This window comes from Pseudopipra pipra, chromosome 9, assembly GCF_036250125.1.
Source record: "Pseudopipra pipra isolate bDixPip1 chromosome 9, bDixPip1.hap1, whole genome shotgun sequence".
NCBI lineage: Eukaryota > Metazoa > Chordata > Aves > Passeriformes > Pipridae > Pseudopipra > Pseudopipra pipra.
This window is the reverse complement of record NC_087557.1, coordinates 3,557,469-3,570,416: the sequence shown is the minus strand read 5'-3', so window position 1 is coordinate 3,570,416 and position 12,948 is coordinate 3,557,469.

Genomic DNA, 12,948 nt, shown 5'->3' with positions numbered 1-12,948 from the left:
TTGCACCTGCATTGCAGGAGGTGGCAGCAGCCCCAGTTGTGCCCCCCCAGGCCAGTACCATCCTGATATCTGTGAGTTTGCACGAGTAACAAGAGCTGGAGTCACCAAGAGCATTGGCTCCCTCCAGCCTTTGCAACCAGAGTGGTATCTCCATTTCCTGTAAAAGTGGCACTGGAGTGTGTCCTGCCACATTGTGCTTTCGCTGCTGGTTCACTGAAGCCCTTGAATCTTTGGTTTCATGCCCCTGAGCCCTTAGCCTTCAGTGTCGCATTCAATGGTGTCATGATGATAATCCACCCCTATGGCCCACCTCAAAGCACAGACACATCTTCCGAGGATGTTTGGCACCTTTACTTCTGAGATGTTTGTGGCATTTTCTGCCTAATCTTAACCCTGGTGCCACCGCAAATCCATCTCAATCCAGAGCAGTCACCGTGGCTCTTGAGAAGAAGAGGGCAAGGCACAGGTATGAAAGCCTTGGCCCAGACAAATCCTTGCTGACAAGGACCACCCCTTCCAAATCAGTGTCTTCCTGGGTGCTAAAACCCATTGCAGCTTTGTACCCTGCTCTTGCAGTGTTTATCTCAGCTCAGTCAGACCTAATTAACTGTTTTAAGATTTGTTCCTTGGTCAGAAGGTCCAAGGATGCAGGATTCCCTGGAGCATTGCCCATTGCCTAGTGGGGTCTGTGGCTGGGTGCTGATCCCAGCTGGAGCACAGCTCTCCAGCATCACCACAGGACTGTGGAGGAAGGTGCTGCTCCACAGGCTGAAGGCAGCTGGGATGAAAAAAGATAAAGCTAAAGCTTCGTTTTACTGGAATATCAGCATGCTGGCACTCATGTAACCCTCTTAGTTCAAGCTGGTTAGCTGTGCCGAAAACCTCAGGCCAAACTCATCCAGCAAAATCCCTGAGTATAGAAGGAGTTGTCCCCATAAGGGGCTATTTGGCAGCATGGCTGTCCCACACCACTTTGAGGGATTAAAACAGAAAGACCCTTTTGCTGATACAGAAGGTCCCCTGTGCTGGCTGCCTTTTTCCTGGGATTAAACCACGCTGGGGAACGCGCACTTTACCACCTGCTGCTGCCCCTGGGCTGAGAGGGGATCCTGGCTAGATGGGTTTTTCGGGTGACCCCCTGCCCCTCGCAGAACCGATTTCCCCTGCCGGGCTGCCAAAGCACCACCAGCAACCTGGAGGCCGAGAGGTGTCCCCACCCCAACCCCACCCCGAGGGCACCGCGAGCCCCGTGGGAGCTGGTGAAACGCCGCACCGAGGGGACCCTGGGTGCGAGGCGGGCAGCACTCCGGGCACGGTGCCCGCAGCCCATCCGCGCCAGCGCGGCGGCACCTGGCACCCACCGCACCCGGCGAAGGCGCTGCGGTTCTTGGTCTCCCCCCAGTGACCAGACCACATATAACAAAGCAGCAGGTCTGGGACTCGTGCTCGGGAGGTTTCCAGCCCCACGAGCAGAGCTCCTGGCTCCCAGAGCGGGGTGTATGATTACCAGGTAATTATACTAATCATTATTTCCCCGAATCCTCCCCACGAGTGAAAGTCCTCTCGCTGGCATGCCGGCTTGCGTTGCAGTTTTTGGAAGCAAGACCCTCTTTCTTCCATATGCCAGCGCTTGAAATGTATATATTCATTCATTAAGGAGCACCGACACCGCTGTGGCAAATGACCTGTCAACAGATTTACAGCAGGAAGTAAGTCACTGCCTCCGAGCCTGCGCTCTTAATGTAATTAAAGTCCTCTGTTTGGAATTCGTTGTTAATTAATATTCATGCTCTGTTCCCCATCTGCCATTCCCACGTTGCTGGTTCCTTCTGAGATTGATCAGAGGGTTATTAAGGCAACAAGCAGACAGAGAAGGAGGCGGGTGGCTGGTGGGAAGGGGTTGGATGAGCTTTTGGTGAGGGAGCAGGACTGCATCCAGGACCCCGACTGCTCTGGGAGGGAATGGCTTTCATCCTGGCTTTCTCCATTGCCGAGGGGAAATTAAAGGGATGGTGAGAATGATGGATCAAGGGACAGACACCATTGGTTGACTCCTGAAGTCTCCCAGGGCTTGCTTCAACACTGAAAGGAAGATGAGAAGCATCTCTGGAGTTGGGTGCTGAGGACAAGCTGGTGGTGTGAACTAATTAGCCTAATTGAAATAGGCTAATTGCTGACCCTTGTGGTTTGGCCTGAGGGAGCAGCCATGGCAGCCCAGCACCATGAACCAGACCTACCAGCGGAGTTATTTGGGGGTGGAGGCTCAGAGGGAGTTTCAGATGAAGCAGTGCTCACCTGGGCATATGTAAGGAGGGCACAGATGTACAGAGTGGCAACAGACACCAACAACTTTCCCCAGCCCAGTGCAGGTCATGAGGGGACATCTGTGAGGACAATGTGGCCAACTTCTTTGGGTGGGCACAGCCTTCGCAGTGACAACACACCAGGTGCTCCACTTAAAGCAGGTGAGAGCTTGTCCCACACCTGCACAGGCTGGAGGTCTCCTTCTCTCTGATCTACAGCTGCTGTGGTGTTTCCACAAGTGCTCAGCATGGATCCCAACAGGATCAGACACACATGGGAAGAGCCACAACTCCTTTACCAAAAATGCTGAAACTAGGCACATGCTGTCCACCACTTTGGGTGAGAAAGATGTTCCCACATCAAAGGGTGAGAGCCTGGTGGGTGCCATCCTGCCGAGCTCATGGGCTGCTGTAAATGCAGTGCTCTGCAGCAGGAGCAGGCCAGGCTGGAGATGTGTCCCCAGTGGTGGCCCTGTATTACTCCACCACCCCATCTCTAGATGCTGGGGTGTGTCCTTCATACTGACTCTGAATCACCCCATCATACCATCCCCAGATGCTGGAGATGCCAGAGCCAAGCATCCTTTGAAATTAAGGGCACTGCATGCACTGCAAAACCTCTTGAAGACCCTTCCAATTCCCAGGATGCAAGCCAGGATAACTAGGGGTCTGTGGTTGGTGCAGACAGGTAGGCAGCTGGAAGGCAGGTCTTGCAGTCAGCCTCCCTCAGTAGGAGAACACTGTCCCTCTCCCTTTCCTAGGCAACTCTTCTTCCCCAGGAAAAGTGTCACAGGGATATGGTATCTCAGGATGGAGGTTCCCAAGGGACAGAGGGACTGGGGCTCTCAGCCAGGCTCTGAGCAACTCCAGCTCTGTCATAGGAACACTGAGTGGGGTTTCCTCAATCAATGAAGCCCATTTCAAATGGCTTTTAGATCTTTAAACACAATCGTAGGGTTTAAATTGGATAGACCCCGCTCAGAAAGCTGAGTCCCACTGGCACCTCCTGTTTATACACAAACAATCAAAGTGATTTATTCATCTGCCTAAAGCAGGGTTGCTCTTTGACCGTCCATCCATTATCCTTATCTATCTGTCCTGGTTAGGAGCCGAGCAATCCATCTTGCCGAACGCACGCCGCCGCTCTCTGGGAGGGCTCTGCCAGAGCAGACAACACGGGCCCGGCTCTCAGCGGCACTAACACAATTCCATTGACGTCAACCGGAGCCGCCCGTCGTCACCCCCCGAGAAAACTGAAGCCCAGGGTGGGCAGAGCCGGGTGGGCAGAGCCAGATGGGCACTGAAGGGATCCGCGGTTGTAACCAGGACTGGAGCTGCCGCCCAGCCCATGGCGGAACGCACGGACCCTGTGCCACCGGCGTGCAAAGAGCACCATTAGTCCAGGGGAATTCTTGATTCCCCTGATTAAGTTGCAAAAGGGGACCAGTGGTGTGGTCCTGGGGCATCATCCTCCATCTGTGATGAAAAGGCCGTGTTACTCCTGTGCCACGTGGGTAACCACCAGTGGCACCTGCACCCTGAGTCCCTGCTGTCCCTGCCTGGGACGTTGTAGAGGGGCTCAGGGTGTGTCACAGGTGATAGCAGGGTACTGCCCTCCTGCCTCCTGGAAATGAAAGATTCCACAGCTTGTCAAAAATGCAGCACCATGAGGATGTTTCAACCCTGAAAGCGTCCAAGGCCAGGTTGGACAGGGCTTTGAGCAACCTGGTCTAGTGGAAGGTGTCCCTGCCCATGACAGGGTAGTTGGAATGAGATGATCTTTAAGGTCCCTTCCAGCCCAAAACATTTCATGATTCTATGATCTATGACCACTAGAAATTAGCTCAGAAAATATGTTGCCACCTACCTTCTCATCTTGCATAGGGGACAAGCAGCCGTGACAAGCTGAAGCCCCTTGTCTGCAGCAGGCAGATGCCCAGCAAGGCAGAGCAGGATTCCTGCTCTCTGTCCCCTCATTTGTCCCCAACCTGGGCTCTGTGGGGACTGTTCAATCCCACAGCCATAGGTGGGAGAGTGATGAGGCTCAGTCATGCAGGAGACATGGAGGGTCTCCATCCTGCAGAAGACATGGCTCAGGGAGGATGGCACTGGAGCTGCCTACCATGCACTGAGCACCTCTTGGTCAGCAGGCTGAGTGACCACTGCTGAAACTGTAACTTAGAAAAACAATCCTACAGGCTTAAATAAGCTGCAAAGGGCACCATGTCCCTCTAAGGAAACTGGGAGGGTTTCGCAGCTCCCCATCAAGAAGTTCCTCTCTTGCCAAATTTCACCTCCCAGGTGAAGCACAGGCTGCAACAACTTTCCTAAGGAGATTTGGGAACGGAGTGTGGCCACAGGCAAACCAAATGGCCTTCCTCTTGGAAAAATACTGACCCAGTTTGGCTGAAATTTTCTAAAGAAATTCAGGTTGAGGCAAATCCCTGGAAGACAATTTCTGCCTAAATGCGTGTGTGTGTTTTGGCATTGTTCTAAGCAATAGGAAACACAGCCCCATAAGGGGAAGTATTGGGCAATCTCAGTAACAAGCAGTGTTATCTACTCTGTCTACAATAAAACAATTAATTCTCATTAATTTACACTCTTGGAAGAGGATTCCTAGACTGGGAGAAAAAAGTACAGAAAAAAAAAAAGGAAAGAAAAAAAAGAGGAGAAAGCAATGGAATTAGCCAACCCACTCTAGACTTGAATCACTCCAGATCTGTGTGATGGCACCTGGCAGAGCAAGGAGAGGTGTGAAGGGCTGTGGTTTGGAGACCTCCAACTCATCTAATAAAGAAGAAAAAGGTTTCTGCTGCTGCCATCCCTGAGGACCTTCAACAGTTGGGTAATGTCAGAGGAATCTCCTGGGCCACAGAGAAAAAGCAGGGAGTGGTAGGAGCAGGTACCAGCACTTTCAAAAAACGGTGCTGGAAAAGGAAAAGCAGGTTCTTTCATGGTATTTGAGACCATTTCCATCCGTGCAGAGTGGGCAAGGAATGCTCTTGCATGGGGATTCTCCATAGCATTGGTGAATGTGGTTTATAACCTGTCTGAAAGCAGGATGCACCAAAGTTTTGTGACTATTCATTTTGGAAAGTTTTCCAGCCTGAGAAGTTCATGGTTTGGATTACCCTGAGAAGTTCCAAGTAAGCATCTAAAATTGGGGGAATCAAAGCAGATTCAGACCCTCAAGGCCAGTGCCCACCACTGATTACCAGGATGCACAGCCTGTGCCCCCAGTTCTGCAGCCAACGTGGTAGGTCAAGGTGAAGTGAGATCCCTCCCCAGCCACACACCTTCTCACCACTGCCCTGGGTGGAAGGAGACACAGGTACTGAGCATCACTGCTGCAGCACTCATACACTCTGACCCAGCAAGCCACCAAGATGTTTTGAGCCATGACTGGTTGTCTTCTGGAAATTCCTGGGTAGATTTGGCCAAAAGATCACCCAAGTTTGACAAATTTAGCTTGCTGTAGTGTCAGGTGACTCTGTCCACAAGCCAGGTTGATTTTGTAGCTGGTGTGAGAGCAAGGACAATAACCACGTGCTTGGAGAGAAACCCACAGGCCAAAGAGGTGTTTTTGTGCAGTAAAACTATTTTCACCAAGCTTAAGTCAAGCAATGAAATATTCATAGGACACTAAAGCAGTGGGCTCCCTGGCTGCCTTCTTATGAGAATCCAATAATACTGGAGACAGCCTTAATTCAATATTCAAAAAGCCTCTTTCCTTTTCCCTCTCTCCATCTCCCCAATGTCTCTTTGGGTTCAGAGACCTTTTCGGAAACCTCACTTTTATGTGCTGGATGCATTAGTGGAGAGGAGAAATGGGGGGAGAAAGAATGGGAATGGCAAGGATGGCGACCACATACAGGACAGCCGGGGATTTCTGGTCCCCAGGCTGCCTGGTGATGCTTGGCTGGATGATCTGAGACAGCTCTTCCCAAAGACATGTCTGCATGGCTTTTTCAGGGCCAGACCCACACCTGTGCTCAGACTCAGTGGGTTTGGAATCAGTTCTGGTCCAAGAGCTGTGTAACCACGGATGTGTGGTCCACGTTCCCACTGACAGACTTACAGAGAAACAGGCTGCCTGGCTCAGCTGCAGTGGATGCCAGCAGGGCTGAAGCCATTTTTGGCTCAGCATCTATCCTACAAAAAGAAAACAGTGGAGATAGAGCCTTTATCCACCAGCATGGACTGAAAATTGGGACAGCTGGGCTCAGATGCTCTCGAGGAGTAAAGCCCTGTAGCTCCAATGACATGGGTGATGTTCATGTGGGCAGTCATCTTCACCCAGGGTGAGGACACAGGTGCTGACAGGGTTTGAATGAGCAATTTGATGCTCCCAGCTTGCCCTGTTGATGTTACAACTCTCACTCTGACCTGGAACAGCAGTACTGACAGACATTCTCCTCCACATTTCAGAAAGAGCAAGGCCAACCTGCAGACCTCTTCCCAGAGGTCATGTTTCCTGTGGAATTGCACTGAGCTAACCCTCAGAAGCCAATACTGACACACAGCTACCCCATGCCAGGAGATGGGCACTGCTTCATGCTGCAGCCAGGTGGGAGGCAGCTGTAGCTCTGCTGGCAGGGCCTTCCTGCCCACTGTGGGGAGGGACAATACTCAGGGATGTGAACTGAGGGCCCAGAGGATTGCTTGCTGCCCCTCCAAACACAAAAATGGGGGGCATCAAAGGATTACAAGGAGCAGGACGTGGTTTTCCACACCAGCCATGGACACCATAGGGCTGGATGCTGTGGGTGCTGAAGCTTCATGAAAAAATTCAGAGAAGAAAATCCCCCACTTGCCATCTGTAGCTTTGGATGATGATTCAATATATATGTTGCAGCAAAGTGAAGATTTAAAAGAGCAACAGCTTTCCAAGCACTTAGCAGAGTATTCCCCCCTGCCCCCCCACAGGATTCTTTCCCAGAGAATATTTAAAATCCAATTATTTTCTCCACAATGCACTGGTTATTTGGTTTCTTCTGGCATCTCCCAGTCACGAATGCCCTCAAGCAGATCACTTTCAACCTTCAGAAAACCTCTCTATTAGCATTTGATCCTGTCAGGCTCTTTTTATAGCCACTCTCCAAGCTAAGTGGAAGCTGCTCAATGGCTACCTGCCACACTGGGGCATGGGGGCAGATGCCAGATAGCAGGGGCAGGGCACAGTCCCCATGAAGGAGGCTTCAAAGCACCAATGATGCACAAACAATGCACAAAAATTGGGTCCATGGTCACATGCTGGGGTGAGTGTGGAGAGCTCTGTACTGCTCTGAGCTGCTTCCCATCTCCAAGGCAAGGTGAGAGCCTGTCGGAGGACAGAAACTGTGTGAACAGTTTCCATTGCATTTCTGCGACCTTCACCTTGGCATGGCTGGGTGCAGACAGTAAAAAAAATACTGCGCCACTAATATGACTGCAGGTCCTGTGCCAGGGTGAAGGAGGAGTTATGCTGGCAGGAAAACAAGTTTTATGGACACCTGGTGTGGTCCAATTAGTAATGTACAGCTCAGTGTGTTTACCTTATGTATCCAATGTAACCCAAAAAAGAATCACGTCTCTGCATCACAAGCAGCATATAAGCTGCTTTTCCTCTAATAAAGCGGACATTTTTGCCAATCATATTGATTTGTGTGCATTTCTGTCTGAACCCCTCCGCTGTTAAGAGCCCTTTGGGGAAAAGCAAAATGCTCCATCTTGTTGGTGCCATCACCCTGGACTGGGGGCTGTGCTGGTGCATCCCACAGAAGGAGAGAGTGAGCAGGAAGCCTGCAAGTCCTTTCACACCTTCTACAAGAGCCTGGCACTAGCAAGGCCCTGGCCAAACTCCAGCAGGAACCTGACATGCTGCCTCCCTTTCCATGACAAGAAAAAAAAAAAAAGATTTCTTTCTCTCTTCCTTATTCTAGCACCTACAGGCCTGATGCTGATGATTCAAACAGTGAATAGACTCTCTTTGTTGATCTTTTATAGATTCTGGTTCCAGCTACACTTGGTGACACATCACTGAAGGCAGGTGTTTACTCTTAGAGTAGTTGTTTTGTGATGAATAGAGATGATAAAGCCAGGTTTTCTCCAGGTTTTGAATCTTATACTTTAGCTCTCAGTTTTAGAGGTCCAAGCTAGGTATTTTCCAGTATATGGGGTGTTGACTGATCCAATATGACTCTTGAACACCAGAATATAGTTGATGAATCTCACAGACTATGCTGGGAGCTGAAAGCAGATATATACACCAATGTTTCAGGTGGGAAAGTAGATTGTAAAGCACACCTAAACAAGGTTACATGGGAGTGGTGTGGCAGAGCAAGGACAGGATATGGGGTCTACAGTAACCCCCCCACACCTGACATTGATCCCTTTCTTCCCAAGGAAAGCTGAAAAACCTGAATGTCCCTCTTTGCCTAAAGCACCACGGCTCTTGGGCCACTGGTGGGGGAAGGACCAGTTCTACCCCTGGGCAGCAATGTGGGCTGGAGTATCCCCGCAATCCCAGCTGCTCCCAGCTTCTCCCTTGGTGAGCCCCCCCCCCTCAGGTGGAGCCACCAACAGACATCATAAGCCTTCCAAGAAGACCTCTGCGAGGAATAATGCCGCTGATGGATGATGCCTGTCTGGGTGGATCGTCTGCCGATAGGTCACGAATTACTCAGATGTGTCTGTTACCCCGAATTATTCCCTGATTCACGCCGCAGCTTACGCAGGAGCTCCTTGATTAGATTCCTCAGTATCAAACGCCCTGGCTTGTTGGCCTGACCTTCTCTCCACGTAAACCTCCAGGCCATAAACCGTTCTTATCCAAAATCTTGACCTCATGTTTAATTTTATCACAGTTGACGTTAACGGAGGTTAGTTGGGCTTGAGCAAGCACTGGAAGTTAAGTGTTCCTGCACCAGGGCCTCCGTGCATTTCCCAGCACTGACTGATGACCTGAATTCAAGGATGCCTTTTCCCTGGCTTCGACAGGCTTCAGCTTGGCACACGCAATTCCTGGAATCAGTTCTCCACCGCTGCTGCTGATGAATCAATCATTTGCTTTCTGAACGTGTTCCACAGAATTCCCTCAGGCTTCAACACGCTGGCAGGCTTTCCCACCACAAAATTAGTTGGCTCAACAGTTCTCGGGACAGTGAGCACCCCGCGTATGGTTCCTGTCTGGAAACAAATGGATTTAAACATTTGAAGTGAACTTTTGTGGGCAGACCTTTTTCAGCAGGGCCTCAGACTTGGTGAGAACCAGACTCAACAAAAATGGGTTGGTGGGCAGAGGGTGGTTGAGGAGAAGGAAGGGTGCACAAGGGTTGCTGTATTGACATCAGTCAGCCTGGTGGAGTCTAGGCAGGGCTTTTACAGATTCAGAAGAGCCCTGGATACCTGACGTCACCTGGGTGGTTCGATGGAAAATCCCTGTGATGCTCAGGTTGAATCCACCTCACATCAGATACCTGTAAGGTTTTGGTTGGCTTGCTTGGCTGTGTAAAGCCATAAAATCATCCAGGCTTCCTCTCTGGTGAGCAAAAAAACAAGCTAAAGTTCAGTCCAGAGCTTGATTTATCCCAGGTATTTAGGACAAGATGGGATGAATGAGTCTCAGACAGCTGTTCATTCAGCCCTTTGGTCATTGAGGGATATTGGACAACAGCTTTTGCTGCAATAACTAGCTTTTGGGTGGCTGAAGGTAAAGTGAACCCCACCCCTTGGTTGGTGCCCACCTACACTCCTGCAGGTCTCCAGATCCACTTCCACACTTTATCCTCCACAGTTGCTGCATGAGGAGGGACCAGGCACCTTCAGCCAGCAGGGTACCCCATACACAGGGCAAACCTCATTTAGCAACTCCCCCAGAGGTGCTTCAGCAGCAAGATTGGATCCTGCTGCCAGGAACAGGCACTTCCCACAACATCTCCTCCACAAACTGATTGCCAGCATCCAACACAGGAGCCCAGACTTAGACTGAGGTCAGCCTTATAGAGAAGGACTTGGGGATATCAGAGCGTGATGTGCACTCACAACAGCTCAGAGAGCCGCTTGTGTCCTGGGTACATCCCTGGTAGTGTGGCCAGCAGGGCCTGGAAGTGATGTTCCCTTCTGCTCTTGTGAGACCCTGCCTGGAACACCCTATCAGCTCTGGGGTCCCCAGTACAAGAGAGACTATGGACCTGTTAGAGGGTCACCAAAGTGACCCAAGGGCTGCAGCACCTCCCCTCTGAGGAAAGGTTGAGAGCTTTGGGGTTGTTCAGCCTGGAAAAGAAGGTTCAGGGAGACTTTATTGCAGCCTTTCACTATCTAAAGGGGGCTTATAAGAAAAATGGAGACTTTTTCCCAGGGCACATAAAGATAGGATAAGGAAGAATGGCTTCCCACTGACAGAAGGCAGGTTTGATTAGATATTAGGAAGAAATTCTTTCCTGTGAGGGTGGTGAGGCCCTGGCACAGGTTGCCCAGAGAAGCTGTGGCTGCTCCATCCCTGGCAGTGTTCCAGGCCAGGTTGGGTGGGGCTTGGAGCAACCTGATGGAAGGTGTCCCTGCCCATGGCAGGGGAGTGGAAATAAGTGATGTTTAAGGTCCCTTCCAACACAACTCATTGTGATCCTCAGAGCATGATTTAGACTTCAGATTGGTGCCCCTGCTTTCCTAAAGACACACAACTCCAAAGCCACGTAGGGAAGTTCAATGGGGCAGGGGATCCCCAGCACCTCCGGCAATCACATCACACCAACCTGGGTGCCAAAATGGGGCTGGGGAAAGCTGAAGTCTGGACACTGGGCCAGGTGTGGGTGTTTATGTTTTGGCATAATGGAGAGCACATTTGCAAAGAGGAATTAATCATTTTTGCCAATCATTTTAATTGTTGAACACTGCCTCTCTGTAAACTATTCATGAACAGACAACAACTTTCTCTAATTTAGTCATTAGTCCTAATTATTCATTCCATCTCTCCTATTTATAACATCCAGGCAGCAGATTGACAGCAAACAGCTCCATGCAATTATTTTGCTCAGTGAAGTTTGAAACACAAGCAGTGCCAGGTATTTCTGATGGGGCACAGATTGCCCAGTGCATCCCTGCCTACCCACCACGTGGCTATGAAATCCTAGAACCACATTTCTGGTGTGAATGCCCCTGTTTGCAAAATGAACACGTGCCAAAAAGCTGCTGGTTCCTAGACTCAAAGGCATTTGTTTGAATACCACTGAACAGTGAATACAAAGAAGGACCAAAGCAAATATATTTTACACAGCTCAGAAAATCACCAATCTCAGCTTTGCAGGAAACAGCTTTCTCTAGGTCCATAGAGTATCTGTATATTGACAGTGAGAAAGTTTGCCACCTGAAACTGAGTGATTCATTGCAAGGGTACCTGAGGAGTATCCAATATTTAATTACCATGTCAATTAGCTACATCACATTGCTTTCCTCCACCCACACCATGATCTAAGCACAGTGAGGCACCTGAGCAGTATTTGCAACCCTATGCCTTTCTTTCCCTGTTACCTGGGCAAGGATCCTGCACACCACCAAACCATCACTAAGGTAGTTAAGGCTTAATGGTTTTCAGAGCATTTAAGGCTGTAGCCCTAGATTTCACCTTTAGCAAGAAATAGAAATAGGGATCTCCTTTATGCACATAGAGACTAAATTTAAAGACTCAAAACAGGCAAAAATTGACTACCCCCAAGCATATCCTCATCCCCTGGAAGAGGCAGCTGCAGCATTAACTCCAGATAAAAATCCCTGCTAGAGGAAGCATATCGACTTCTGATGGGGAGAGCTCCTGTCTTGGTTTTAAATTCACTCAAGATGCAGAGTTTATTCAATTATCAGCCATCTAGAGACTGAAATGTGGCTTCGCTCCAAATATCAACCGGGCAGGGGAGATGATGACAAACAGGTTAACCCTTCATCTACCCTTCAGCTAGACAGAGGGTGGGCAGCAGGATGGCACTGAGCAATCCAACACACATGCATCATGAATCTCCAAGGTTAAAGCTATTGGCTCAGTCCCTCACATGCAGAAAGAGCTTTGACACTGGCTATGCCTAGGAGGGCAGGTGGAAAAAAAAAAAAATCCCTGTGGTGTGGTACCCAGTGGGAGGATGCTCTGTTCACAAGCCCCCTTTTGTAAGAGGACCCCGTGCAGCACAAAGAGCTCTCTGTCCTCAGGGGAGACCCACAGCTGTAAAAACAAAGAGAGACACCAGGAAAGCGTCTGGTTCATTATTCCCCTCTGAAAAGCTCTCCAGCATAAGGCCTTTTAAAGGAAGACTCTGGCTATGAGGGGGGTGTGGATTAAGACTGAGATTCATTGGAAGAGGCAAAGGGGGGAGCTGGCAAAATGTAAATCCTCACCAAACGCCTTGGGAAGCATGGAGGGTCTTGTGCTGGCAGCCAGGCCCACATGCCAGCACGCGAGGCTCCTGGGAGAGGTCAGAGCTGCAGCACTTTGCTCCTCTAGGATGCATCTGAAGCACTTGAGGGGCAGCACTCCCACAGAAGTTACCTTAATGCCACTGGTTTTGCTGGGGTTGTTCAGCCCCACTCACTAGTGGCTCTGGAGAGCAGAAAGATGCTGGAGAGAAAGCAAGCACCAACCAGCACAGCTTTTCCACATGCTGCTCAAAGTCTGTTT